The sequence below is a fragment of the Giraffa tippelskirchi genome, chromosome 6, assembly GCF_054371585.1.
Source record: "Giraffa tippelskirchi isolate mGirTip1 chromosome 6, T2T-mGirTip1v1.2.pri, whole genome shotgun sequence".
Classification (NCBI taxonomy): Eukaryota; Metazoa; Chordata; class Mammalia; order Artiodactyla; family Giraffidae; genus Giraffa; species Giraffa tippelskirchi.
The window spans coordinates 147,323,899-147,329,763 of record NC_137280.1 but is presented as its reverse complement, the minus strand read 5'-3'; positions in this window follow the sequence as shown (position 1 = coordinate 147,329,763).

Below are 5,865 nucleotides of genomic sequence, written 5' to 3'. Positions count from 1 at the left end.
GGATATATGGTAGGACTGTACTGCCTCACTCTGCTGAAGTTAAGTATGACTGTACCACATGCCTTGACCAATAAAATGTGAACATAAGTTGCATTACAACTTTCAGCAAGAAGCGTTAATTTCCCAGTTCTCTGTTCCTTTCTTTTCCTCTGCCAATGCAATCATGGGAGCATGTGTAGATGTGGATGTTTAGTGCTACACAAGTCTATGAAGGTGAAGTGTAATGGAGAGTTTCTCAGATTGAAAATAACTTTGCATGAGAGAGGAATAAACTTTGGACTTTAACCCATGGAAATTTAGTCCATGGAGACTGGTTGTTGCTATAGCATAACCTAACATATCCTAACTAACATAAATATGTAGATTTATCTGAACAACAACAACAAAAACAGCATCTGTGACTATTTTACCTACTATGCTAACTGCCTCTTTAGATAAAGAGTTGATTGCACTTTTTAGTTCACTCACTAATTCATTAAGTAAAGATTCATTTAGAGTTTACTCTATGCAAAAAACTGGACAAGTTGTTGGGGATAAAAATAATAACTGGATAGGTATGATCCCTAACCTGATGTATCTGGAATTCTTATGCAAAAGACATAAACAAATAATCAATAAACAAAAATAATTGAACAAACAAAGCAGTTATAAAATGTTATGAATGCTATAAAGGAAACAATAGTCTAAGAAAATAACAGGGAACTTACTTAGTTATGGTAATCAGAAAATCTCTGTGATGAACTTTTAAAAGCAACTGCAAGTACTAAAAAATCTAGAAAGTCACCAAATCTACCCAGGGAGATGTTTAGGTTCAGAAAAAGACCTAAGAAGACTTTAAATTTATACCTCAGACTTTTCCATGGCATAAAGGCAGAGTATATCAATCAAAAACAAAACAATAAAAACACAAACAACTTCTCCATCCTTCCCTCTCCTAACCAAAAAAAAAAGTAAACTCTGGGGAAGTGGGATAGTATGATTCTAGGATTTAAATACATTAGATTTTTGTGTCCAGTTTTCAATAAAAGGATCACAGGGCATACAAACAGGAAAGTATGGCAAATTAAAAGAAAAAAGTCAACAGAAACTGTCCCTGAAAATGACCAATGCCAGATTCAGTAGCTAAGATTTTAAGGCAACTGCTTTAGGGATGCTCAAAAAAGGAAAGAAAGATTGTAGAGAAGGTCAAGAGATAATGCACGAACAAAACAGAATGACTGATAAAGACAAAGAAAACATAAAAAGAAACCAAAAAGAAATTCTGGAGCTGAAAAATGCAAAAATTGAAGTGAAAAACCCACTAGAGGGATTAAAAGACAGATTATAGACCAGGCAGAAAAAAATCAATTGGTAAACTTGAAGACAGGACAATGGAGATCATTGTGACTGAGGAAAACAAAGAAAAAAAAAAAAATATATATATATATATTAAATAAATGTTGGCAGAGCCTAAGGGGCCTCTGGGCCACATGAAATGAATCAATATATGCATTGTGGGAATTACATAAGAATAGCAAGGGGAAGAGGCAAAGAGAATACTTAAAAAAGAAATAATGGCTGGAAACATTCAAAATTTGATGAAAGGCATGATTAAAACTTCCAAGGAGCTCAACAAACTCCAGGTAAGATGAATTAAAAAAGACCCACATCAAGACATATTATAATCAAATTTTTGTAAGACAGACAAAGATGGAATCTTCAAAGCAGTAACAAATAAGTAACTTGTCACATATTAGAGGAAATTTAATAAGATTAGCGGTATATTTCTCATCAGAAATTTGAAGGCCAGACGTCAGTAGGCCAATGCATTCAAAGAGCTTAAAAAAACAAAAACCTGTAAATCAAGAAATTAAATATAAGATATAAATAAATGGAACACATCCCATGTTCATGGGTTGGAGGACTTAATATTGTTAAGATGTCAAGACTACTCAAAGTGATATACTGATCAAGTGAAATCTCTAGCAAAATTCCAATGACTTGTTTGGCAGAAAGAGAAAAATCTAACCTAAAATTCATATGGAAACTCAAGCACCCTGACTAGCTAAAACAATCCTGAAAAAGAAGAATAAAGCCGGAGGAATTACATTTCCTGATTTGAAAAACACTATAAAACTATAGTAATCAATACCCTGATACCGGCATAAAGACAGACATATTGACCAAAGCAATAAAATAAACAGCCCAGAAAATGAACCTTCACATATATGGTCAAATGATGTTTGACAAAGGTACCAAGACGTTTCAATGAAGAAAGGATAGTATTTTCAACAAATGTTGCTAGGAAAACTGAACATCCACATGCAAAAGAATGAAATTAGACATTTACCTAACACCATGTATAAAATTTACTTAAGATGGATCAAAGATCTAAATGTAAAACCTCAAACTATACAACTCTTAGAAGAAAACATAGGACAAAAATTTCACAGCATTGATTTCGCAGAGATTTTTTGGATATGATATGAAAGGCACAAGAAACAAAAGGAAAAACAGACAAACTGAGCTTCCTGAAAACTAAAATGTTCCGTATATCAAAAGACTATCAACTGAGTAAAAAGGTAACACACAAAATGGGGTAAAATATTTGCAAATCATTTATATGATAAGGGAGTTAACATCCACAATGTATAGAGATTCCTAATACTGAAAAAAAATGAGTATGATTCAAAAATGGACAAAGAGCTTGAATAGATATTTCTCAAAGAAGATATACAAATGGCTAACAAGTATGTGAAAAGATGTTCAACATCACTATTCATTACTGAAATGCAAATCAAAACTATAATGAGATCCCACACCAAACCCATGAGAATGAATACTGTCCAACAGGTAAACCAACACAGAGAAAATAACACGTGTTGATGAGGATATAGTGAATTGGAATACAGTGCCTTAATGGTAGGACTGTAAAATAGGAAAGCTATTGTAGAAATCAGTATGGTGGTTCTTCAAAAAATTACAATTATAATATGTCCAACAATTTTAATTTTAGGTATATACTCAAAATAATTGAAAGACTGCCTGGAAGAGTTGTGTGTACACTCACATTCCTAGTCACATTATTCACATTTGCTAAAATGTGAACCAAAGTGTCAAGTGACAAAAAATTGGATAAACAAAATATGGTACATAAATTTGATCCTCTGTATATGCAGGTTTTGCATACATTCAGTTCAATTCAGTCACTTAGTCATGTCCAACTCTTTGCAAACCCATGGACTGCACGCACCAGGCCTCCCTGTCCATCATCAACTCCCGGAGTTTGCTCAAACTCATGTCCATCAAGTCAGTGATTCCATCTAACCATCTCATCCTCTGTCATCCCCTTCTCCTCCCGCCTTCAATCTTTCCCAGCATCAAGGTCTTTTCTAGCGAGTCAGTTCTTTGCATCAGGTGGCCAAAGTATTGGAGTTTCAGCTTCAACATCAGTCCTTCCAATGAATATTCAGGACTGATTTCCTTTAGGATGGACTGGTTTGATCCCCTTGCTGTCCAAGGCACTCTCAAGAGTCTTCTCCAGCACCAATTCTTCAGCGCTCAGCTATTTTTATAGTCCAACTCTCACATCCATACATGAGCACTGGAAAAACCATAGCTTTGACTAGACAGACCTTTGTTGGCAAAGTAATGTCTCTGCTATTTCTGCATCCATAGATTCAACCAAAACTGAAATTTCAATCCACTGTTGATTGAATCCATGGATGCCAAACCTGCAGATACAGTAGACTAACTATATTCATTATGTTATGCCATTTTATTTATGGGACTTGAACATCCACAGATTTTAGTATTTGTAGAGACTCCTGAAACCAAGGATACTGGGATGATCCTTGGGGTGACTAGACATACAAGGGGATATTTTTCACCCTTAAAAACAAAGGGAGTTCTGACATACACAACATGGATGAAACTTGAGGACAGTACACTAAGTGAAACAACCAGTCACAAGAAAATAAATAAGTGAATACTGTATGACTCCACATGTGGTACCTAAAGTAATCACTCATTAAAGCAAATGTAGAATAATGGTTTTCAGCACCTGGGGGTGGGGGAGGAATGGTAATGGGAAGTTATTATTTAATGGGTATAGAGTTTCAGTTTTTATAAATGAAAAGACTTTTGATTATGAATCCATATTTAATACTAAAATGGTACATTTTATACTATGTATATTTTACCGTAATAAAAAAATAAGAAATAAAAGATATCCTGGCCAGAAGGAGGGCCACTCAGAACTCTCTTTTGGCAGTTAGAATAAAAGAGTGGAATATAATTGGAGATGCTCCACCCTGGGGAGAGCATCTTAGAGAAAGTGAAAATGGGAAAAGAAAAAAGAAAAGAAAGCAAAAGTGGTTATTACTTTCAGATATACAGTAAGATTATACTAATTTATGTTGTAGCCTTTGCATATTTGGGAGTTGGAGATAATTCACAATGACTCTATGAAATGATGATTGTATGATAATTAAATAGAGCTCGTTTTGACAGGGTTTAGTTAGGTCCTGTGTTTTTAATATCATTTTCACAATCTCTGCCTTTTAATTAGCTAGTCCATTAACCTTTAAAATGGTTACTGATATGCTTGGTTTGCTTCTACCACTTTGTTTTCTACTGTCTCCTTGGTTGTTGCTGTTGTTCATTTGTTCTTTGGTTTCTCCTTGCCTGCTTTTTAAAACTTTAATTTTTAAACTTCCATTTCCCCTCCCCCTGCCCAGGCTTTTTAGTTTAATACACACATCAGCACCTTAAACACCACATTTGGGAAGAAAGTGGAACAGTGGGGAAGGACTCTCAATCCACACTGAAAATGCAGAGCTATGTTTTAGTAACATCAATTTAAATTCCATTCTAATCTCTACACTAGTTTTTTTCACTTATGCTTATTTTCATTTTAAGTAGTTGCTACAGGGAGAAGAAAATGGCAACACACTCCAGTGTTCTTGCCTGGAGATTCCCAGGGATGGCGGAGCCTGGTGGGCTGCCGTCTATGGGGTCGCACAGAGTCGGACACTACTGAAGCAACTTAGCAGCAGCAGCAGCACAGGGCTTATAATACATATTTAAATTTTTTATATGTCATCTACAGTTAATTTTGTATCAGTACATGTAAAACATAAAAATCATAAAAGTGTGTTGTTATACTGTACAACAGAAACTAGTACATAAATAATATTGTCCTGTACATATATTCATCCTTTTTTTCACTTAATATTTTAGAAGACATATATCTATGCAGTTCTAGTTTACTGTAACTGGTACTTCTACAAAGGATTATTTAATATATTTTATAAATTTATTTCTTCAGTTGATAGGCTATTGTTATAACCTCTTCCTGGAGAAGGGAAAGGCTACCCACTCCAGTATTCTGGCCTGGAGAATTCCATGGACTATATATATAGTCCATGGGGTTGCAAAGAGTTGGACACAACTGACTTTCACTTTCTTAAAAAACAGAATACCCATGGTTGATTCATGTCAATGTATGGCAAAAACTATTATAATATTGTAAAGTAATTAGCCCCCAACTAAAATAAATAAATTTATAAAAAAAAAAAAAGAATAAATATGAAATAGATACATAGATTCAGATAGATATATACATACATATAGTTATAGATGTATAGTATGCATGCTAAGTCGCTTCAGTCATGTCCAACTCTTTGCGACCCTATGGACTGTAGTCTGCCAGGGTCCTCTGTCCATGGGATTCTCCAGGCAAAAATACTGGAGTAGGTTGCCAAGCCCTCCTCAGTGTACAGTATACATACACACATGTTTTAGAGTGTAAGTCCTAGTGTGAGAGCGGGAGAAGATCAATGTCCTAGTTCAAGTGGTCAGTCAGAGAAAGAGCGTGAATTCGCC